The sequence below is a fragment of the Mustela nigripes genome, chromosome 12 (genome assembly GCF_022355385.1).
Source record: "Mustela nigripes isolate SB6536 chromosome 12, MUSNIG.SB6536, whole genome shotgun sequence".
NCBI lineage: Eukaryota > Metazoa > Chordata > Mammalia > Carnivora > Mustelidae > Mustela > Mustela nigripes.
In genome coordinates, this window is record NC_081568.1 from 111,554,935 (window position 1) to 111,579,983 (window position 25,049).

Genomic DNA, 25,049 nt, shown 5'->3' on the forward strand with positions numbered 1-25,049 from the left:
TATATCAGAGGTATTAAGTTTGGCATCAAATATGGTAAGACCTTTGTGGTGTCATGCTCCTTTTTGAATCAGGAGAAAACAGCTATTTACAAGGATAAAAATACTAAAAATAACAATAGCTATAATATGTGGAAAAGGGAAATCAAAGCTTTCTTTTTTAAAAAGAGATTTGATATTTTCTATTATGTATTAATATTTCTGAGGCTACCTTTGGGTCACACATAACCACAGATACACTCAGTGATTTCAGGATTTTCTAAAAGTGCAAGAGATTATGTTGAATTTTTATTAAACAGAGTCTATAAATCAAATGGAACCTTCTCAAACCCTGTACTGTGTTTCCATATGTCTGCAGTCTATAGGTATTGAAATGCTCACCTATACTTCAGAAAAAAAAAAAAAAAACACAACATTTTGCAAAAATTGAATAAATGATCATTCGAAGCAAAAGCATGCAGTTCAAAAGCTAAACCTCCCATTGGAGAACAGAAAATTTAATGAGCTTTTAATGGAATGCAATGCTCAGAGTAGTAAATTATTTGTTAGTTGACGATGCAATCAGCATGCTGATTAAGGTTGCTTGGTTTTTTACTAAACATTAACTGAATGAAAACGGGTAGTCCTTGTTCTGCTTGGGGGGCTTTAAGGAAGCAAATGGACTTTCAGAACAGAGATTGTCAATAAAGGTGAGTGCACTCCAGGTGTCATTTGAATATGATGATAAAATACTTCTGATAAATATTTAAAAGCATTTTAAATCCACAATGTTCGCCTAGTGTATTGTGGACTCTGTTTAAAGAAACAGTGGGCCTTAGCAGGCCTAACAACAATCCCTCTATCTCTCTCTAGAAAGAAATATCTAGATCTGCTTTCTTTTATTGCAAAAGAGAAAAAGGGGGGTGGTATGCTTTGAAAATAATAAGCCAGCATGGACTCTGAGACCAGGAACTGTTTAGAATGTGAACCTAAAAAAAAGACAAAAAGGACAAAAATCAAAACAAAGGAAAATATTCTGACAGCAAATAAAGGAAGAGACATCTGTTTCTCTGGATAGATTAAGATAACATTTTAATTAAGCAGTTTCGATATTCTGATGTTTTTAAATAACTGCCATTAGAATACATATGTATTTTTAAATTTATAAATGACGGCATTCTGAGGGCAAGAAGTATTGTAATATTGGAGTTATATCCTGCCTAATTTAAGAGGTCTGAAGGGGGAGTAAAAGAAAAAGGGCAAAAATTGAAAATAAATTATATAATGCTTATTTTTGTTGTTAGATGGTTAATACAGAATTTATAAGGTCTATCATTTACCACATACTAATTGGTATATACAGTTACTATAAATTATTGTTCCTGAGAGAGATTTTGTTACTAACTGTGTTTAAATTTCTAAATTTCTTTTCCCCCTCAAAAGAAGGGGCTTTTTTCTGTTTGTTTTGCTCTCTACCAATTGCAGAATTATGGGTTTGTAGGTTAATTTTCTTTGAACAGCTACAAAGTTCTTTTTCTATAAATCCTAATTAGTTTCATCATTGGTGATTCTCTGGCAATGATCAGGTACCCTTAAAATCCGATAAATAACTACCTCTCACTTTTAACTATTCCTGTTTATGACCCAAGAGGTTAAAAGCCTTTGACTGGCATTTGACTTCTGACCTCATATAAATGTTATCTTATCAGTTCCTGCTTGTTAACTTGTATTGAGTGCTTGTCCCTGATGGCTTTTAGATAAAGGGTTGTGGGCTTCTTTCTTTTTTTTTTTCCTTTTTAATATATTTCCTATAGGAACTAAGCCATTTGCTTTGTTCTATGCCTGGTGCACTCCAGTCTAGAGAGTAACCTGCTATAAATCTGTTATAAAGCCCCAAATATACTTTTATTTATTCTCGACATTATTTTAAGTTTAGCTTTATGGGTGGGATTTTATCGTTGAGAATATATATTTATTATAATTAATAGCAGTAATTACTAGCCATCTTAATCCTTTACCATGTTAGTCAGGAAACTGGTTAGCTTGGTATTCTATTAAAAAAAAAATGCAAAAAAAAAAAAATTTAGCTTTGCATTTACACCAGCATGAGATGAGTTAGAGAGATAATTTATGGAAATCTTGCCTCCCCAGACTTTAGAAGTCTGCCTAATGAGAGAGTCATCAGTAAGATATATCTTTTTTTTAAAAATTGAATCCAGACCATGAACAGGGCATTTTTGAACCTTTGGGGACGAAGGAGGTGGCCTGGAGCCCTCCTTTTCTCTTCTGTCCTAAGAATTAAGAAGGATTTCGGCCCTTTATTCCATTTGCAGCTGTGTGTGTTGTTCACACATTCAAGTGTGTATGTATGTGAGTCCAGTCACTGTGTACAAATCTAAATACATTTGAATGTTTGCATTTTAATCTCTCCATACCTCCATGGCATCATGAGAGTATTCTAGGCAGATATTGGTGCCTCCGAGGCTGTCTCATTTGCAAATGACCTACAATGTGATTTCTAAACAAAATATTACATTAATTTCTATGTGGAAAACAGGCAGTAAGGAGGGGAAGAAGGAAGAGGCAGCCATCTTGGAGTCCTTTTGCCTTTTAGCCTCTTTTCTCTTCCCAAGGCTCGAGAGAGTTAGAATATTATCTTTATTTTTAATTGGCCTTGAAAGTAATGCAGGAAGCACATACAAGAGACCTTTGTATTTGTGTTTGGGGTAGAAAAAAGTTGTAACCTCTTTGGACTTTAAATAATAACTGCGACTATAGACAAACTACACCTATTATTCTCAACCCTTCTAAATAAATATACATATAAATGAAGCATATGCCACAGCTTGTAAGAGACCTGCACAAAACCTATTAGGGGAAACAAATGTCTATTTGGACCATTCGTTTACTGTTATCTAAAGAATTAATATGTCAGTAAAGTTATCTGCCCTTCCTCCTCCCCCATTCTTTCTTTTCTCCCCAAACACACTCTCACATGCACACACACAAACACACGCATTCAGACACCCCCCAATCTGGAGAAATGGCAACCCTGGAAACTTGCCTTTTTTTTTTTTTTTTTTTTTAAATAGGAATTTCCCACTTTCTCTTAGGTCTTAAGTCTTTAAGAAAGCAAAAAAGACCAGCTTTTATTTTTTTAATTTTAATTTTCTGTGTGTGGAGAGCTGGTCTGGCTCTGTAGTGCCCTGACACTGCTTTCATCATGCTCATATTCTGGCAACACACAGGTTTCATACAATTTGTCCTAACTTTTCATTTCAACCATTGCTTCTCTCAGAGTGGCCAGAGTTTAAAGACAGCGAAAGCAAAGGGAAAAGAAATACCACGGCAGGGGGAAAAACAAACCAACCCCCAAACTGGTGCTGGTATTCACAGCACTGACACATTCTCAAATGTTTTCTCTGTAGTTATAACACAAAAGCGCTTTCTTCCCTGTTTTGATGTGTTAAAGACGGGAAAGAGAGAGGACACTTGGAAGTGGTAAAGTAAGTATTTGGAAGCACAGAGAAGGTGTTTCTCCTTTGAATATCCAGCATGTGTCAATAACATGTAGAGGCTTACAGTTTCATATTAATTAACATTCTGTAAACGGAGAGGGGATGAAAAGTTAAATTTAAGCAAGTTGTGGCACACCGCCGAACTTTGAGCTACCAGCGTTGCCGTTTTGTGAGTCATGAGAAGTGTATCTGAAGCCCCTCATGCTGCTAGCTCTGAAATAAGGATAACCAGAACCCTGAGGCCCTCTGAAAAGGGGGTGAGGATATCCAGAACAAATTACTATCTAATTCTGGCATTTGGCAGAAGAGACCACGAACTTTTTTTTTTTTTTTAACTCCTTTAATGTCAGTAATCTGAAGTAATGTCAGTGATTTTTTCCTAGCCCGTATTATTTGCAGGTTGTTTTCCTGAGTGAAACAAGTAAGGATTTGAAACACAAATAATGACCTGATTCCTAAATACTCTCTCCTATTCTGGTGGCCAAATTCTCTGAGTTGAATCCCAGAGTCCTTTACCATTATATTTTGTATTCTGGCTTTTTTAGAAGTAATATTTAAACATGTAAGCTGGATGACTTCAAAATTGGTGTAAGTTACACTACCGCTTTTTTATATGTAATTAGTGTATTAACATATAGGGGTAAGTCTTAGTATACCCAAAGAAGAAATAAGTGTTCACTTCAACCAGTTTCTGTATCAATCAAAATGAACTCCCTCAGAATCGTTGGTGTATTTTGAAACATAGTTAGACGAAGACAACGACGAAGGGGAATCGAGGCCCTTGGCTTTTCTGTAGAGCTGTATCGTCAAGATTTATAAAGTTACCTAAGGGTGTATTAAAATATATTGACTTTGTATGTTTATATGTTTATAAACTTACCTCAGGAATCTATTAAGAAATACAGCCCATTTGATTTTTTCCCCCCATTCCTTGCCAAAAATCAATCCTGCTCTGTCTGGAAAAAAACAGAGACTTCTGTGATGTGATATCATATACCTTTCTGTATTTCAGCAAAGACACAGAGGACACAGAACCAAAAATATCAGTATTTTTAGGACCCAAGTTACAACTATTAAGGTTTAACCCCTTCCTTTGTAAAGACCGATAGAAATGGATTTCTCATTTCTTTGGTTTCTGTCCTCCTCTTTGCATTTTTTTTTTTTTTTTTTTTTTTGGTATAAATTAGCTTTGTCCTTTCTTAGTAAAATGTTTAAATCTGGGCACATGCTTGCTTTCCCAAATAGATTCTCATGCTGACTCTCTGCAACTTGTCTTGGTTTTGGAATGGGGAGCGGTTTTCCTTATTTAAAAAGCTTTATAATTCGGACTCAGGGAGCTAGAACCTCTTTCTGTCCATCTGGACATGCTCAAGGGTCATACCCAAGATCATAAGCCATGTTTGCATCCTCCTTATGGGAAAATGGTAAAATAATATACACAAGCATCTGATACCAGGGGCATGGCCTGGACACACACCTTGCCCTCCTCCCCTTGGCCTCGCCTGCCCTGAAGAATGAATACATCCATCTCCAAAGTTGATGCTTCGAAGTGACCAGTCAGATGCTAGCAGGTCAGCTGGCTGTCCTCTTGGACAGAGGGTCCATAAATCAGAGACATGTTGGTGTGGCTGAAAGAGGAAGGTAGTCTAGCCTGAGGGAAGCCACGTAAATCTCTCCCAGTGCATTGTTCCTGGTAGGGAGTGGGGGGTGAGAGTTGGGGTAGCTCCTGGGGCCTTGCACTGTTATTAATGCCCCGGCCCTCCTGCAGTGGGTGCTAACTTGTTGTGCATGAGAGCTGCCACCACCCTTCCCAAACATCGGGCAGCTTGGAAAAGTCAAGCACTGCTGAGCCCTGATTTTCATTTAATAGTCAAAACCAAGATGCATTTGGGCTATGATGATAGGACAGCTCCCTTGAAAAGATTATTTGAACTACAAAGGCATTCATTTAGGGCTAGCGATGTTGCAAAAGGGCCTGCTAGAAATTAGCAGCCTGTCCCGGTATTTGGAGAGCAAGAGTGACAACTTATTGGAAGTTCTCAAGGAATCATTTATATTTCACACTCCACTAGGCAGCTGATTTGAGATTGTCTGTTAGCATAACAAAGGCTCTGAGCCTGTGAACTTCAGAAACCTTTCGACCTCTTAGCTGCTGGCATGAATAGCCCCCAGTTCTGCCTATAGAGATCTCCCAAAGCTCCCCTGTTCGTGGCTAAATTGTTAATCAGGGTAATTTAATATAGTTTTCAATATGCCTCATCTCTTATTGGGAAAGGTATTCACAGCTTCCCTACCCCTGAAAAAAAAGTTCTTTTATTCAAGTGTGAGAGGGGCAGCTGCAGACAGACCCCCATCTCTCGCTGCTCCCCCCACTCCTCCTCTGTAGCAGCAGCAATGTTCGGAAGGGCAACCACAGTGAAGGGCCAGAAAAAGAAATTCGAACTACGATGCCTTTGCCCGCACTCCAACCTGAACCTGAAATTCCAGCCTATTTACGCTGGGAACCGACAAAACAAAAACCCGAAGCTCAGCCATAACTGACATCTCAGAGCCAACACACACGCGTGCGCGAGTGAGCGTGCGCGCGCACGCGCGCGCGCACACACACACACACACACACACACACGCACACGCACACGCCACACCCCCTTCTCCTCCCTCCCTTCACTACCACGCTTCCCCTCCCTCTTCATCTCCCAACTAAGCCTCTCTTCTGGCTCCCGACAAAACCCACCAGACCCCAAGGCCTGCTAATTTTCGTTTCTCCCACTCTTTGGAGGCAGCCCACACCATCCTGCGTTCTCCTTCACACAGTCACCCTCAGCCCGGAGCCGCATCTTCTCCCAGTGTCACATATACTTGTTCTCACCCGCTACCTCGCACACTATCAATTCACATGCACATTAGTTAGCTGAAAAGAGCCAGAGCACAAATATATTCATTTTAATCCAGTTAAGACCTAAGAGGTCTCATAGGATATTATTCAATAGTTTGAAAATCAAGTATAAAAGTCAGATTTTGCTACACTGTTTCATCTCAGAGAGGTCTGCAGCCAGGCCTTTTACTTTCCTCCAGTACATAAGGTAAAAAAATAAAATAAAATAAAGTGAATAAAAAACAATCACAAGCAACCCACCCATCTTCACGCAACCACTCTTCAAGTGTTATTTTGTCTTTTTAAAATGCTGTGTTTCTCATACTCATGGGCAAAGCCAAAAGAAAAATTCCATACAAAGAAGGAAAAAATATGAAATCACTATTTTAAAAAACAGAAGGATACAAACTCTTTTCCATGCAAGAGTTTTAAAACATCTATAATCTTTAATCTTTCATTTTTATGCGAGAATTTTAAGACATCTGTAAATGTATCTGAATGTTTCCTGATTGCTTTGGTGGTGATTTTCTGTGCAATTGTGCTCTGTCTTTGTGCGAGTTGAGACCCTGTGTCTTGTTTCTTCCTGAAACAGCCATTTCTCATTAGCCCTGTCTTGGTTGGTGTACTTGTCTCTCAGCCTTCTAAAGTTGGATAAAGACAGGATCTAGTGCCTGAACTATTTTCTTTGAATTTGCTCTAGTTAGTTTGGTCCCTGATGAGGGTATGGACTTCTTCACACACTTGGGATCCTAGTCTACCAAGCGTCTCAAAACTGCTGAGATGGGAGACAAATTCTATTTATAAGATCCAAGAAAGGATTACTAACCTCTAAATAGGAAGTACAAATACAGACCCATAATCAATAAAACAAAAGAGCTCAGCCTCTTTCTCAAGATAATTTTTCTTGTAGTTAAAAGAAAAAGATTTAAAAAACACATTTCCTGGTCAATTTTAATATCTAAACAATGCCCAAAGGTGACACTTGGGAACAGAAAATAAAGTAAGTGTATCTGGTTATTATTTTATATGGCAATCCAAAAATCTGCATTTTTCTTAAAAAAAAAAATCTGACTGCTTAAATGTTAATGGTGTAGAAGTTTTTATATCATAAGCATTTTTGTCAATAATATATGCATTATTCATTTTAATGACAGGCCCTTTAGTTTATTTTATTCTGTAAGTAGTGATTTTCATTTTCATGATGTCTCAAACCAAAATATTTTTAAAATATTGATAGTTACAAGTCAGTGAAACAATATTTTTGGTTTCTCCTTTAAAAAGCCACCCCCCCAAAAAAAGAGAGAGCGAGCAAGACAGGAAGAAATCATTCATATAAAAATTAAGAGAAATTTAACTTTCAAAAGATGGTTAGAGAGAAAACATATTATGACTTTCAAACCTAAGAAAGAAAAAATACACAATTTGCATTTTTTCAGTGCTTTCGCTTAACATTTTTTTCATTAGCCTTTCTTCATTAGAATTTATGATCCATGTCCATCATTACACTTTCACATCTCTGATTTCTGTTAAATTTTCTAACAAAGGTTAATAAATATAAAGGGGGTAAAAGGCCTATTTACTTTCACCTAAAGTCCTCAATATTTCAAGGTTATTTGTATTTGCATGGAAATTTTTCCATGTTCTAATTTAAATTATCAAAATTTGGAATTAATTCTATCTGTTGTTAGGAAGTAACAGGAATTTTTCTTAAAGAAACTGAACAATGTGATTTTGCTAAATTATAACATTTTCTTGGTGTTGGGCCATCTAACACCCTTTCTAGCATGGCACAGTTTGGGCTTCACATTTATGGAAGGAAAAGGGTTGGGGGGAGAAGGATATATATTTGGAATGGTGTTTGACAGGGGGAATGAACGCAGACACCAGAACAATTATATTACAATCCCACTGGGAATGCCAGCACCAAATTTAGCCAGACTGATGGGGTACTGTCTAGACGGTCCCTTTTGTGTATCAGCTGTTTTTTCCCTGCTTTATTGCACTGCCTGAATGTGTGAGTTGAACATGCATATGGATCCCAAACATAACCATTCCTGCAACCATACATTGCTATTAAACTTCCTCTCATTTGGCTGAGAATCAAAGGTTGTATATTCCTACTATATTCTCTTTATAATATTTTGTAATTAAGATGCAGCTTCCAGAACTAGTGGTTTAACAAAGCTTCAAAGACAAAGTAGAAGGTGTTTAGGCTGTTTTTTTATATGAAAAAAAAATGTACTAGGTAAACATTTCTATCTTCTCAAACATGTCCACCTCTTTTCTACAGAAGTAGAAAAGAAAGCCAGGAAGAAAAGAAATAAAACAATGAGAAGAAAAAGGCATAGCACATGTAAATTACCACCTTTCCTTTTGAAAAGGGCAAGGATAGAAAGAAAGAATATTTATTAAATGTTTACAGTATAATTAATGGCAGTGTGTGTGGCTTCCCCCCCCCCCCCCCCCCGCTTTCTTTATCTCTCTTTATTTGGTAAACCAAATAGAGTTCAGGAATCAGAGTTCTTTTGAGGGCTTAGAAATAGATTCCCAAACTCTTTTAAATATATGCTTACAAGATTACTTTAGTGTTATTGGGCAGATAGGAAATCCCAGAGACATTTCACATCTGGGCAACTGTCAGGATTTTGTTTTGTTTGTCAAGATAGTGCAGGAAGGCTAGTTCTTACTGATATGTGATTACAGTATCCATACAAAACATTCGTTGTTCAAAGGAGCAAGTATGAACTCTTAAACAGGATATATATTCCATGGGTGACAGGTACTAAAGTTGGATGCCTTTGCTAGCAACAAAGAATCTGAAATGAGTGCAAATTAATTATTCCAATTAACAAATAAGAAATAGAAAACATTAATGCTAATGAAAGTAGTATCAGATCTACCTCTGTCAATGAAAGGTTTATCAGCAACTTTTATCTACAGTCACCAAAAACTGAGAGGTGTAAGAAACTGGAATTCCACAAAATACGTCATTATAAATAAAAATCTTGCTTCCCACTATTTAGGGAAGCGAACCCTACAGCACAGATAACTTTACTAATATGTATACAATAGCAGGGATTCTTTATTTCATTTGCTGTAATTTTTTTCCCTTAGCAAAATGAAAAATGGTGAAAGTTTTTGCCCTGAAGGAAAACAAAATCAAAGATAGAGTTGTTGATAGAAAAAAAATTTAATAGATATATTCTGATTTCGTGAGCCAAATTTTGTCAGTGACTAAATGATGGAAATTGATTTTTAAAATAATAATTTTCCATGCCTTACCCCTAGAACTCAATAACTACCACATACTAAGGACAATGAAGATTTTATTTGCCTTTTGAGGACTGGGTATTGAAGAGGGCCGCAAGAAAGAGAAAGTAAACTTTATTCCCAATTTTACTGAACAGGACAAGGCTAGAAGTCATCTGTTTTTTCACTTTGAAACATCAGATCACAAATCAACAATCATACACCACAATAAGTGACACAGGGTTGGGGGATATTTCCTGGTTGGAAAGCGTTATGAGTCTTGAACAGCTGACACTAAGCATGGAGACCCTGAGTTACACTTGTAGGCACTGATGGTAACAATCTCTGAGGCCTTAAGTTTGGCATGGTTGAGAAAAAATACAACCAAAGGCAGGGACAGAGAGCAAGAGAAACCAAGCCTGGGAAATACGAAAGCAAGAGAAAAATGGGGTGGGATGGGGAAGAGCGGTGTGGTTTGGGGGTGGCCTGCCCGGGGTAGGGAGTGAGAAAGAAAGAGGAGAGAATGGATATTCTAAGCATTGTTTTAATCTAAAACAGAGATGCTTCCAGGAGAATGCATTTCAATGGAGCTGAGCCAAAAATAATTATAGAGATTTTCTTGTTTTGTTTTGTGAATGAAGAGCATCTCTTTTCTCTGGAGATGAGAAAGAGAGGGAAAGGGAGGGAGAGGGAGGGAGGGAGAGATTGAGAAAGGACCAGAGCCAAGAGATTGAAGTGATGCCCCTCTGCCCCTTTGCTTCCACACAGCACAGTAGCAGACCTTTCTTTCTTCCCTTTTCCAAAAGCTGTTGGCACGGGATTGTGTTAGGAAGAGAGGGAAGTGGCAGCAGCCCTCAAACCTAGCTGGGTTTTCTATTCTAACAATAGCTTGTTTACTTTGATAAGGCTGAAGTATTGAAACTGGAAGCAAGATTGGGTTGGGGGGGGCAGGGACACATATTTTAGGACCTAGAAATAAAATTGAGCTATTTACAACTAAAAATATTCCCCTATTTGAGACACTTGAAACTTCCTTTGTTTTTTGTTTTTTGTTTTTACCAATTACATTTGTTTCCTTGTTTCTCATCATCAATAGCAAGCTACTAAAGGAAATAAAGTATTCTCTCGATTTTCCTCCATTTTTTTTCTGTGATGCAAAATCTTTATCTTAGAACTTTTTTTACAGGGAAAAAATTGTCATTTGTTAAAATAGCTTGGGCTATGACTGAATTTTTATAAAATAAATATACTCTTCAGGAAAGCTGGTATAAAAATTTTTATACTAATATGAAATACACAGGATTGGGGGAGAAACCCAGCAACACTAACAGACTTTTGGGAGGAAAGGAATTAATTGCAATTTAGAATTACTATCTAAAGACTCTTAGTTTTCTTAAGTTAAATTGATTTGCGTACAAATCACATCATTACTTACTGTCTGAACCTGAATATTCTCTCCAAATCTCTTATGTTAGGTGTTGTGCCATGCTAATGACCCTGTTATTTTTATCATTCACAGACATTAATTCTACAAGTGGATTTAAGGTACCACTTTTATCTTTGTATTACCTGAATTTTAAAAAAACAAAACCTAAGAACCAGCTCCTTTCCTCCACCTTGTATTTCACAACTTGTGAAAATTAACTTTTGTTTTTAGGAATATTTGACCCGTTAAGTTTAACAATTTAGTCATCCAGTAGAAGAACAGCATAGTGTGAGCTTAGTGGGTTAACACCAAATAGGTAAACTTAATGGGTTAACATCAAAATGACCTGGATGTGAATTTAAAACAAGAAAAACTACTTGTGTTACATTAGTAGTCAAGATTATCTTTTGGGTTAAGCATAAATAACTCAGAAAGTAGCAAAGATGGATATAATTTCCTTTAAAACTTCTACATATTAAAATTGTCCCAGTTTTTCTGTCAAAAAACAATTGAAATATATAGTAGATGGCAGTAAAGTTATATGCTTCTATTATGTTGTTAAGTTTTTTTTTTTATTTCTTAAAGATGGAAAATATCTTCATGTACATGGGACTTTATTTAGGGATTTTCAAAACACGTTTTAAATGTCACTGTGAATATATTGTGTAAATCTATGAATATGAGTTTTATAAATCCACATTTAATTTAATTAATCATATTGATTCACTTGACATTTTTCTCCTCCTAAATCTCCCTTTCCCTTCTTTCCCCCAGTCTCTCTATTAAAAGCAATTCATTCACAGTGGTAGACTAATTTTTGAAGCAGATTTTACAAAATAAAACCTACGATGGTTTTAGAGGAACTTTTAAAAGCATTCAACTTAAATTTGTTAGAAGTGGTTAAAATGATTATTTAAGAATTCAGAGTACTTAATCACACTAATCTTCACAATCTATGTAAAACCCAGTATCCCAAATGAGCAGATCTACTTTTTTTTAGGAGTACTTATTAATATTAAATAACCAGAATAATCTAATATGCTTTAAGGCAAAATAAGTGGTGAGATTAGCAACAAATACTTATTTTGCCAAGTTTTACAAGAAAACTTTACCTCTTTTAAAATAAAACAATTTATAAAACAGAAAAATACTTAGTGATATTTAGTATTTATTAAAACCCCAATATACACCATTTGAGAATTTATATTTGATTTTACTATGTCATTAAAATTGTTGAGGGAAAATAGTAGTCTACTAAAACATTTAGAATATGGTATATAATAATTTATTATTAAAGGCAATGTAATCTGTCACGCCAACATAGGTATTTACTATCAAGCTCTGGAACAAATTTGGAAACGAGGGGACAAAGACAGATTTACAATTGGTAAGTGTCCCAAAGATATTAGCAAAAATAACTAAGCTGAAACGAGTATAGAGACATAGGTATCTGCATCAAGCCTTCTATATATTATAAGAATATATAGATATATGTGTACAGATAGGCTAAATGCAGATACATTTATCATTTGTTTGCAGTGGTCATCCTATCATAAAATGGATTTTTAAAGGTTCTATCTTGACCACTTCTTTTCCAGCCCCAAATTACGAAACCAATTTCAAAGCTTTGCTCAGGAAAGTTATGAATCACTTAAAACCAACCATCGAAAAATTGCACCAAAAGAAGTCCTCTTTGCTTGTTCTTTTCATTTTGTAGAGGTATGGAGTCCAACACGCAACTGAGGGTGGGGGTGAGGAGAGAGAGGAGGCAGCAAGAAGCAATCAAAAGGATTAGGATGGAAACTTCCTCAAGCTTCATGGGCTTGTTTGCTGGCCACAGATGCCATTATGGTGTATAGATAAGATATGTTTAATATGAAGACTTTAAAAAGAGCCTTCACACTCCTGAAAATTCAGAGGCAAACCCAAGCCTCTTTCTTTAGCCCATATACTTCACTACATTGGCCCAGGAAGCCTGGCTAAAGATAGTTTCATCCAGCTCACACACTTAGGTTTTGTCACTTCATGTCATAACCTCCACATTACTTAAATGTAGTTTTAAAATGTGTTAAATGGAAATGCTGATATAAGCCTAAATGTAGCTGTACTTGCTGTTTCTGCTCTAAGTTCATTCATGGTAGTGGATTTAGTTAAAGGGCCCAGAACAGCCATGCTTAACAGTAAGGAAACAAAATCCTTCTGGCTTCCATGGGGGCTAGGTATATGTCAGAGCAGAGGGAACTCACTGTAGATATTTGAGATAAACAACTTCTGTAGAAATGGACACATTTCGTTGGTGTCCTATATAATATAAGGAAAAAGATACTACATTACAAATAAAGCCCCAATCCCTTTTTTTTTTTTGGATACTAAATGCTATTTTATATATCTTGGACACAGAGAACATCCAGTAAAATTTATTATAGTAAATAGCTGACTCCAGATAAGAACGGGTAGTGATCTGAGGTGTCTATTGAATCATAATCAAGAACTATCTGGTAAGCATTAGATGACAATAAAGGGTATTCTTACTAAAATACTAGATGAATTGATAAGAGAAAATGGTCACTCTGATAGAAAAGCTAACAGAAAATAGCAGTAATTATGTGTGTCTTATATACCAGCATCCTGCATTACATCCAGTATGCAGTGTGCTGTTTAAAAAAAAAAAAAAAAAAGTATGGTACCTCGTCTGGATGATACAGCTGCATTAGGAAGTTTTACAGAATGGCTTATTTTCCAGAACACAACATTTAGCTTTTCCACATGCTTTTTTTGGTAGAATTTCTCCTCCCAGTTAAAAACTGGTTTTCATCACACAACTGCATAATTATTTTTCTGCAACTAGCGATAATTACTTGTTTTGTGTATCTCTACTAGAGTGATTCAGTGTTTGCTGTTCTACCTCATAAAATGCATCTGTATTAGAGGCATGTGAAAAGGAGTATTGACCTTATATAATATATTGCTATATTGGTAGGGGCACACAGCTCTAATTCTTTGTAAAAGGCACAAAAGTCTATATTGCTTTGAGTTTTCCTTTTTGAATGCTATGTGAGTTTTCTGACTAAAGCATAAAACTGGAGGTAACTGAAGACAAGAAACCTCACAACATGGAAATTACTCAGTACACAAAGAAACTCTCAGATAAATGTACAATGGGTGACTGAATAAAAAAGGCTGTTGGAGGGATTTGTTGATAGTGGCATCATAGAAAACTCTGGAATCAGTGTTTGTGAGATCTGTCGCACCAAAAAATCAAGAACAGATTTCAGATCATTCAAGAATATCGAATCATTTTATGTTGCTCACAAAGCTCTCCACAAATACAAATGAAAATTAAGCAGAGCCCCTCCTGTCAGTCTTCTTTTATCTTACAACAGCACTTCTCTTTCTCTCTTTTCCTTCCAACTCTTATTTGTCTGAGGTTCTCCTTTCTTTCAAGTTCTCTTTAATCCTTGCTTTCCCATGTCCCTGTTTAGTCTTATTCACCAGTGATGCCAATAAAAATAAACAGTCTATTTAAAACAAGTGAGTCAATGCCAAAAAACGCATGATTGATGTGTAGCTTATTTTTTATTTTTATTTTTTAGTGAAACTACACCTTTGGCATTGTCTTGTTTAATTTTTTTTATCATTTAAAAAACATAACACAAAGAAAACATCAGAGAATTGAAGGGCTATTTAAGGTCTTTGGATTTATTTATAAATATATGTAATGTTAAATGCAGTGGAATCCTTGTGAGACTACTTTCGTGCTTACTGATCCCAGGGTGCAGAAAGAATTAGCTTACCCAGGAAAACTCAAAGTCATAATTAGTCTTGTGAATTATAATAATCGGGTCTCATCCTACATTTCTTTCTCATGTGGTACTCCCAGTGGGAGTTCTGCATGAAAAAGGACTACAGGATTGGGCATTAACAATGGTATACCTGCAAAATATGAGCATTTTCCTATAGCACCAATCAATGAAATTAGAAATCTGTCCCATGTTGGTCCTCTGCCCTTCAACCAATTAAAAGATTAACATCAACAGATTTTTCAAATTTCAAAAGGAAATTTTACTCTTCGTTTTAAAAATACCTCTTAAAATTGTAAAATAAAACTAGAAGTTTTCCCCCCAATATACCTTTTATTCTTGACTCAGTTATAGCTCTATGGTGTGATTAATTTTCACTTTCAGAAGAGTTAGCAATGCTTAAGTTTTAGATAATTTCCTCAAACAAACAGAAACAAAAGAGCAAGTAAGGAAAGACTCAGTGAAACTCAGTAGAAAGCCATATGGAATCTCAAGGCTCTCAGATCAACTATTTTTCCTAAATTGATTACTCAGGGTTGACTGACTGAGATGACCAATTGTTTAAAGAAAAAAACAAGTGTAATAGTTTCCCAATCCTGAGATGTTGATGTTTTGTCACAGAAATGTTTTTTATATGAATTACATTATGATGGACTGCTAAGTAGGCTTAGAAAAGTAAGCAGGATACAGTCATAATTGCTCATCCATCTAGAGCCCAACTCAACATGGTCCTAATAACCCTAAACATTTAGACAACAGTCCTTCAAGAGGTGACTGGATAAACAAACTGTAGTATATTAAAACGATGGGATAATACTCAACAATATAAAAAATGAACTTTTGATACATTTTACAATATGGAAGAATTGCAACATAAATATGCTACAAGAAGCAAGACCAGAAAAAGAAAACAAATTATGTATATAATAGTTTAGGGAATTCAAATTAATGTATAGGGACAGAAAGCAGATCAGTAGTTATCTGAGGGAATGATCAGGAGGCAGGAATTACAAAGAGGTGTGAGGAAACTTTTGGGGGTGATGGATATACACCCACTGTCTTGACAGTTTCACAGATGCATACAAATGGAAAAACTTTAAAAAATTTTACAATTAAATATGAGCAGTTTGTTATATGACAATTTTACCTCAATAAGGTTGTTAAAAATAAATGCGCTGATTAGAATGTATATAGCAGCCAATCAGAATGGATGTTTGCATTAACAACAAAAAATTCAGACTAGGTTTCAGAATCATCCAGATGATTGGGACCATGTATATTTGACCATGAAGAATCTGAAGATTGAGATGTTCCCCTTCATCCCCTTCCTGATGTTTATGATCCCTAGTTTAGTTCAAAACCGTTTTCCATAGTCTCCTGTTAAAAATCAATGCCATTCTGACTGAAGTGAGCATCAGAAAATGTCGGAATACCACACGTGTTTGAGATAGAGGTAAACTGAAATATACTTTCTTCTAGAGCAAATAGGATCCATCTAGAAAACATTTCAATTTTACAGTTGTGTGTTCTGCCACAGCATCTCCAAAGATTTCCTCTTCCCTTTCTTTACTACTGTATGTGTCATAAGAATGGAGTGGGGACCTAAATTGTTAGGAAAACAACAGAAATTACCAGAAGATATTTGTCTCAGCTAGATATCCTATGTGAGCTGATCAATTTCTATTCAATTCAGCAAAAATTTATTAAAATCCACAATAAGGTGCAAAATTACCATACTGCAAACTCTATTCTGGAATGGAGGGCAACTGAGTTACCTACCAAAGTGCCTCATATAGAAGAAAAAAAAAAAGGGACTGAGATAACTTCAGTTTATTATTATTTTTTAAAAAATTTTTTGGTATGTTCCAAAATTCATTGTTTATGCACCACACCCAGTGCTCCATGCAATTATTCATATTGTTCTATTTTTTTCTTTTTTTTTCAAAGATTGTATTTATTTATTTGACAGACAGAGATCACAAGTAGGCAGAAAGGCAGGCAGAGAGAGAGAAAGGGAAGCAGGCTCCCTCCTCAGCAGAGAGCCTGACACAGAGCTTGATCCCAGGACCCTGGGATCATGACCTGAGCCAAAGGAGAGGCTTTCACCCACTGAACCACCCAGGTGCCCACTTATTGTTCTATTTTTATTATGTGAATGTTGTGCTTTATCTACAACTAAATTTTTAGATGCATAGCTTGAGTTTGATCAGTGTCCATATTAAGGACAGAGGAAAAATAGCCCTATGTAATTTTTAAGAACGCCAGGGACTAAACTGAAAGTCAAAAGACATATGGAAAAACTGGAAGCAAACTGAATATATATGCAAATTGACATTTTACTAAGAGAACATGCTTAAAACTATGGGTTTATCAAACATATGTCAATGAAATTGAAACCAAAATCTCTTCAGCAAGTAGAACTGATTTCTGAGTGCAGAAATACATGCGTTTTACATTACCTGAAGTGGAAACATTTTTCCATCTCACTCCATTATGATGTATTATTCTGATTTTAGAGATATAATACTAAAAATATATATTAAAGAAAACATTTCTGTTTAGGGACTTACATATATCTTAGTTTTTAAAAATGTCTATCTTCTCGCCAGGGTCAATCCTCACATAGATTTGCAAAATGAAAGATGTGCCATTGATCTTGGATTTAAACTTATAACTTATGTTAGTATGTAGCTAATTCCTGAATTCTAAACCTGTGTACAATAGCTACGGTTAGATATTTTTGTGGATATTTGTCTGAAATGGAAAAAAATAAGAGAAATTCAACTTTGTGCTTTGTTCATGTCTCCCGGTTTTCTTTTTCATGTCTTCTTTCCTCTGCTCTTCCTTCTTCTTCTGTCACTTCATTACTTAGCCACTGATTTTTTTCTGCTATTGTTAATGTGGATCAGTGACCAAGACTTTGTCTTAATCTTGAAAATGCAATTGCTTTAAGCAAGTCCCCACACTATTTCTTGACTGTGCTTAGGCACTAAAAGAGCTCTTAAGATACAGTGTCTGTGATTCTGTTTTCTTTTGTTAACTTTTAGTACTGGATTTTAGTTGTAACCAGATCCAATTCAGTAAGAAAGGAATTCAAAGGTTCTTGGGGCCCCTGGGTGACTGAGTGGGTTAAAGCCTCTGCCTTCCGCTCAGGTCATGATCCCAGGGTCCTGGGATCAAGCCCTGAATCGGGCTCCCTGCTCGGTGGGGAGCCTGCTTCCTCCTCTCTCTCTGCCTGCTTCTCTGCCTACTTGAGATCTCTGTCTGTCAAATAAATAAATAAAATCTTAAAAAAAAATAAAGGAATTCAAAGGTTCTTAAGTAAAAATAATTTTAAGAAAACAACAAAAAATAATAAAAATTTAAAAAACAAAAGGTTTTTAAGAGGTCCTACCACTGCCTGCTGTCTACCTGGTATCTGATGTCCCATATGATCTAGTGAAATGAGTACACCTTCTTCTCCTTAAGACTTTGTAGGAAGGGTCCAAAACAACTTGTCTGGAAGCTGATACACAGAGGGGAAACCCTGTACTTAGGTTCCTAGAACTGGGGACTCTTGCCAAAATAATCCAAAGAGCCTTTTGGTATAGAGATAACTAAAAAAGCTGCTTTCTTTGCTCTAGAAGGCTCAACTTCCTTTCTTCCTGCATTCTTTACCTGAAGGGAAATTTAAAGTGGCCATGATACTTCATGGCCACATTCCAGATATCTGTGTTTTTTATCTTAATTCTTTGGCAAAAACCCACTTTATTCATTTCATTGGATTTTCTTTAGGCTCAATGTGATAACGTATGTGAAATCACTTTGCAAACTATGAAGGTATGATAAAAATTTGAGTACCATTTACTGGAAACAGAACACTAGAAATTGATACGGTATAGCATGATCAGCCAGGTACATATTGATCAATTTGGAGCCTTCACATTTTAGGTCCTGACACAAGCGTCTTGTTTGCGCATACACACTTTTTTTTTTAGTTCACAGAAAATCAGATCATTAGGTATGGCTAACAAGATGCCCTTCGTGATGTTTTCCCATGTAATCTGGAGGAAATACTGAAAGAGTTTGTCAGCACTGAACTGTTTGGACCTAGAAATCTCATCCAAAAAATCTTGTCTTCTTAGAGATATGTGAAAATGTCTATTGGCAAGCAATTTAGATGATATCATTAACAAATCCTGTCCTCTATTATCACATACCCACTCTCCTGAAAACTTAAAGACCCTTCTTTTCCTCTCATTGATCCATTAACATAAAATCATTTTCTAATTCGCTGTTATAAGTAATTAAAATTAGAATGGATTTATTAATTAATGTCTACTATAACCATTATTAATTAATCTTAACTATACAGCATTTCATATAATTTGTTCCATAACTCTTCATCTTTCGAAAGACAGAATTCAGAGTTACCTCTGAGGACAGTGGAACCCACAAAATCAGTTAGGAACTATAGATAGAACAAAGAAATAAAATTATTTGGCAATTCAAAATGAAAAGCTAAACAGATATTATAAATCTTCATATTTATCTTGCCTCGTGCATTAAATTACTCAAGATTGGAAAAATCAATGCAATCTTCAAATTCTACTTTGGACATTGCTTTTATTCATCAACTATCCAAGGAATATGATAATCTCAAATTTTTACTTATATAGATGTATAATATTTAGACAATAAAAATTTTATCTACTTTCATTAAAATTTCTGCAAAATACAAAATCAAAAGAAAGTACCTTTTTAACCCAGAGTCTGAGAATTATTTGCAAGAGACTGGTGTTGATTAGAAAACAAAATACTACTTTACCATATGTCTGAGGAAAGTTATGAGAGCACTTTAAAACATCCACGTTCCATGTATTTACTTTACCTAAAATGACATCCTTTGCTAACCACATTATTTATCTGTAACTAATTATTTTTCCAGGTGTTTACTATCCTATCCAAAGACCAACATATCATGTCGACCCTTTTTCTAAGTAATGGCAAGTGGTAAGACTAAATTTTACAGCATCCTGTTTCAAAATAAGCAGAGTTATAATGTGAGGATGCCTGATGTAACCTAAGCAGATATAATAAGCAGACACAGAGAGTTAGATATGGGATAAAGGCAAAGTTCTTTTAATGGATTCTAAAATGAAGCTGAATTAGAGGAGAATACAAAAGACATATAATTATGCCTACATTTACCTTTTCCCCAAATAAGTAACTCAGTTATTCCTTTCTACTGACAACTGATTTATGGCTCAATCCAATAATCTCCTACCTTTATACACAGTAGAAGGTGCTGGCTGCATAATGGAAAGGGCTTGAGACCATGCACCTCAGGAAAGGTGCTACATGATGTCTTTAAACATGTCACCTGGTCCATTAAAAATGACCTAGAGAAGAAATGGGATATTCTGCAGAATCCTACAAATCTCTCCACTGCTCCTTCCTAGTTTCTATCTGTTACCTTGATTGGTTTAAAGAGTCACTGATATGTGGTTCCTGATGCTACCTCAGTTTTTGGCATTTCCTGTATGTCTCTTGATAATCAAAATGAGGAACTCGCCATGACGCACCTGAAACTCTACTGGTTCTCTCACTGCCTTCTCCCACAGTCCTTCTGTACCAGTCCCATATTATACATTGTCTGACAACTATGTCTGGTGTTTTCTTTGATCTATGTTAACATATGTATCTGGTCAATTGAGAAAAATAAGCAGCTTATTTTAAAATTCTTTTTTAAGATTTCACTTATTTATTTGAGAGAGGAAACAAGAGAGATAGAGAGCACAAGCAGGGAGGAAGGACAGGGGGAGAGGGAGAAACAGGATCCCCAGTGAGCAGGGAGCCCACCAGCAGGGCTGGATGGATCCCAGGACCCTGAGATCATGACCTGAGCCGAAGGTAGACACTTAATGGACTGAGTCACCCATTCACCCCTAACAGTTTATGTTAATACTTAGTTGGCCACCCAGGCCGCCAATTAGGAAATAACTGCATAAAACAGTCAAAAGACTGTATAATTCAGAACTAAGATGATAGCAATAGGGAGGAAATATGATGGGCTTAAGAGCTGTTGAAGGGATAGAATCAATAGGGTTTGATGACTGACTGGTTCACAGAGAAAAAGGAGAGGGAAAAACTATGGATCATGCCTTAATTCTAGCTCAAAAAATGGAGGAAATCCTGATGCCATTTATTAAAATTGGAGACTCAGGAGGAAAAGCAGATTTTGGTTGAAGGAGATGTGATGAATTCAGTTTTGCATAACTGAATCACAGGTGTGTCTGTAAGACTTCTGAGTTGTGGTGCCCAGTGTATAGTTAAATATAGGGTCTGCAGATCAAGCAAGAAATCTAGCTCTGCAATGTACATCTGAGAATACAGTATTTAAAAAAACTAAATGATCAATTATGTTTAAAAAAAAGTCAAAAAGTCACATAGGATATGGACTGAAACCCACTGGGTTTCCCACAAAACACTGTTGATGAATATGGCTAGTGGAGTTTTAATCAAATGATGGAACAGAAGTCTGGAGGAATAAATAAAAAGTGGAGGAATGGAACCCCTTATCCTTTCAATGAGAACAGCCATCTTTTTTTTTTTTTTTTTTTTTTAAATCTCAGGATTAAGAACCAAAATTGCTTCTGTGGTTTCTAAAAAATTTAAAATGAAGTCTTCTACCTTTCTTTCCCATCTAGTAATGCTTAGTTTGATGTTCGGACTGAAATGAATTTTCATGTAGCTTTTAGAGAGTTACAGAATTCAGAATATATTGCATCATATCTCTGATACTCTCTGAATAAGACAGTGCTGTGCCTTTGCCTTGTACATAGTAAATGTTCAAATAATATGACAGCACTTAGTAAATGCTCAAGTAATATAACTGTAGGCATTCCTAAATATCTGAATCTAATCTACTTCTGAAAATGTGTGGGAAAGCAAATTTTTTTGTAGCAAACACAAATATTTTATTTTAAATGCGAAAAATAATAATGCATTCTTCATACAAGGAAGAGCCCCAAACAATTCCCCTAAACATCATCAAAACACTCTTAAACATATATACAATAATCTACTAAGGATTTATGCATTATAAATCCTTATTTATAGGGATTTGTACTTGATTATTTAACATTTAATACACTCTAGTCAGTACATTGGTGTAGGTTACAGACAGTATCAGATACAGATTACATTTTCCTTCTACACTGCAATGAATGTTTTCTAATGTAAATAAGCAAGAAGATACATTAAAAAAAATACTGAATGCGAGTAACAACAAAATAAAATAAACAAACGAAGGCATTTTTGTTTTAAATGGTTACTTTCTGATGAGAGTCAGTATGATATGGGAGACCATTTCACTTGATAATGCATAACTCCTCCAAACAAGGCAAATGCAAAGCAATTCCTTATTCAAAGAGTATCAGAGATATGAATGCGATATATTCTGTATTCTCCTATTAACACTCTGAAAGTTACATGGAAATTCATTTCAGTCTCAGCTTCCAATTCTAAACTTGGGGTAAATGTTTGTAAAAGTTGCTGTTACCATTACTAGTGTTACTTGGACCTTGGACAAGGTTGCTTTAGTTATGGCACATGTGCAAAGCAGAGCAGTGGTTCTCAACTGGTTTTCATAAGATAGAGGTCAAGGATGCTGTAAAACATCCCACAATGCACAAAACAGACCCTCCTAACAGAACAAGCTAGCACAAAATGTTAATAGTACTGAGGTGGGGAAGCCCTGAAGGAGAGAAAGACCAGAATCAAACCAATATTTCAGAGGAAACCTCAATTAAAATAAGGAAGAGATTGAATATTGCAAAATCAAAAGTTAGAATGAATTGATGTTATTAGCTTGGGGAACCAAAAAGCAGGTCTCTTCATCAACGGCACCAATAAATCTAAGAAAAGGAGCTACTCTGGGAGGGACTATGAGGAAAAATATTAAGTTTAGTTTTTACTATGTTATACTTCAGGTAGGGGTGAAACATCCAAATGCATGGAATAATTTTAAATAATTTTCATTCATATAAGAGGTTTTGTCTAAGTTTTGTAGTTATTTTTTAAAGCGTTTAGATAGTCTTCAGGTTACACATCAACTAACACATCTAAGCTCTAACTCCGTACCATATATCATACTTTTTTCACATGAAAGCTCAACCTCCAAGAAGTTGCTGGAGAATGATATTACCACCCCATTTAATGGATGACAGAGATGAGGTTTAGAAAGGCTAAGTAACCAAGGTGATACAGCTATAAGATCATTATACTAAGATTTAAACCAATGTTCTAAGTCCTGAGCTTTTTGCTAAAATAATTTTCTTTTTGTACTCATGCATGCTCCAATTATTTCAGACAATCCCCTATAACCACATCTTCACTGAGCTTAATAAGTAACTTCCCCCAGCTACACACACACACACTCACATACACATACACTTTTAAATACATTTTTTTGTTGTCCTTATAAAAATAATCTATGTCAATGTAGAAGTTTGGAAAATATAAAGTACAAGTCAAGAGGATAGAAATCATCATTACTTCGACCACTTGGAAATATCTACTAACAAACAACTTTTAGGTAATGATTTGAATTTTTACTGTTTTTCTCTGCTGATGGTTTTGCTGATATGCAGTGGTATTTCTAAAATTAATCGTGAGAAATTAGAAAGAGGAGAGAAAGGGAAAGATGGTACACGAGCTAGAGAATTAGCTCTCAAATTTAAAAGAAGAACCTTGGGTGAGGTGGGGGTGGGGAGAAAATATGGGGAGGGTAATTTCTAGAGCCTCTCTCTGCGCAAGGAGTTCTAGGGACTTAATAAGCCTTAGTTCATCTGTCATCTCTATGTTCCATTAATGACAAGATTAAATGGAAGCTACACATTCCAGGGTGCTTAGCATTTGCAGACTCAGTACTAAGAGCTTTACTCACATTATCCCATTTTATCCCTGCAGCAACTTCGAGTAGGATATTATTTCCAACTTAGAGAAGAAACTTGGGCTTAAAGCGGTTTTAAAAACTTGCCGAGTTCCAAATCTAGTAAGTGGGGAAGCAAGAATTCAAAAGCAAATTTGGCCACAGAGGCAGTGTTCCTCCTCTTTGCTATGGTGTGTCCTCTCACTGCACACAATCAGGTGTGGCAAAGTGCCTAATTCAAGCAAGCGAGAGCAGAGCATAGAATACTGTCTCAAGGTTTCTAGCTTCAGACTTCCCTTTCTTTTCTCTTTGTAGGAATGGGTTGACACATGCCTTCTGGGATATGGTTTGAAGATTCTGTCACCAGATATTTTACATTTGATTCCACTGGAAAAATACCATGTGATAAGTAACTTGCATGAGAAGATTAGTATGCGCCCGACACAAGAGTTTGCTGAATGAAGAGTTAGAAGAAAGGAACTCTACCAAAATGAAGGTCCCTTCTCTGGAGTAACTTTAACAACAAGTTGAGCAAGACTCCTACCAAAGTTTACCACTTATTTATCTAGAGTAGCTGTATTTTAATAGGTAGATGTTGGCTGACTAAAATTACTATTACCTGCTACTTTTCTTGAGGTCAGACTACTGCTCATGTAAAAGAGACAGGTTAAAAATGTGGAATTATCACATTTTGTTCAAATTTAAAATGAATAAGCACAATTTCCCTGGTTTTGACAAACATTTGAAAAATGTAGTCTTTGGTTTTTAGCTTTAGCCTGTAGGATGGAGCTGCTGTAAAAAAGGAAAGACCTTAAGTGAGTAGTATTTTGGATACATTTTTTTCAGCTAGCTCTCTACCTTGGGGATATTCTATGGTCTGTTGAAACATGTTCTTCCTGTGAAGCTCAATGTAGATCACTGGTTTTACATGAAGGCCTATATTAGTCACTTACAGACATTTTTACATATAACTGTTGGGTAACAGTGTGTGCTTATTTTATGATAAATGTTTCAAAGCTACTGTTCTCTGGAGTTCTCACATAAAAGAAAATATTTATCTCTTTGGAATTTTAACCACACTACAATTAAAATGAAATGCAGTCGACAAAATATTAATGCAGGTATGTCTGAAGATCAACTACTTAATGGTTAGGTCCCTATCTATCATTCTCTGGCTTTCTGAAGGTCAATATATAGCAAAGCCAATGAATTAACCTGCAAGTCAGAAACATAGTATCTGTGTAACTGTGGGTCTATTATTAATTGCTTAATAAAGTGTGTGACTTATTGA

The 25,049-nt window shown here is 35.7% G+C and overlaps 2 long non-coding RNA genes across 2 annotated transcripts in view; one reads left to right on the plus strand and one right to left on the minus strand.

Annotated features, from left to right (window-relative positions):
* The window catches only part of LOC132027979 (uncharacterized), a 31,731-nt gene that overhangs the window by 2,495 nt on the left and 4,187 nt on the right, over nt 1-25,049 (minus strand). The gene's annotated exons all lie outside the window — the stretch shown is intronic.
* Nucleotides 424-25,049, plus strand: LOC132027977 (uncharacterized). The gene is made up of 2 exons (XR_009407286.1): nt 424-686; nt 24,074-25,049. It is a non-coding gene; the product is annotated as an uncharacterized LOC132027977 (long non-coding RNA).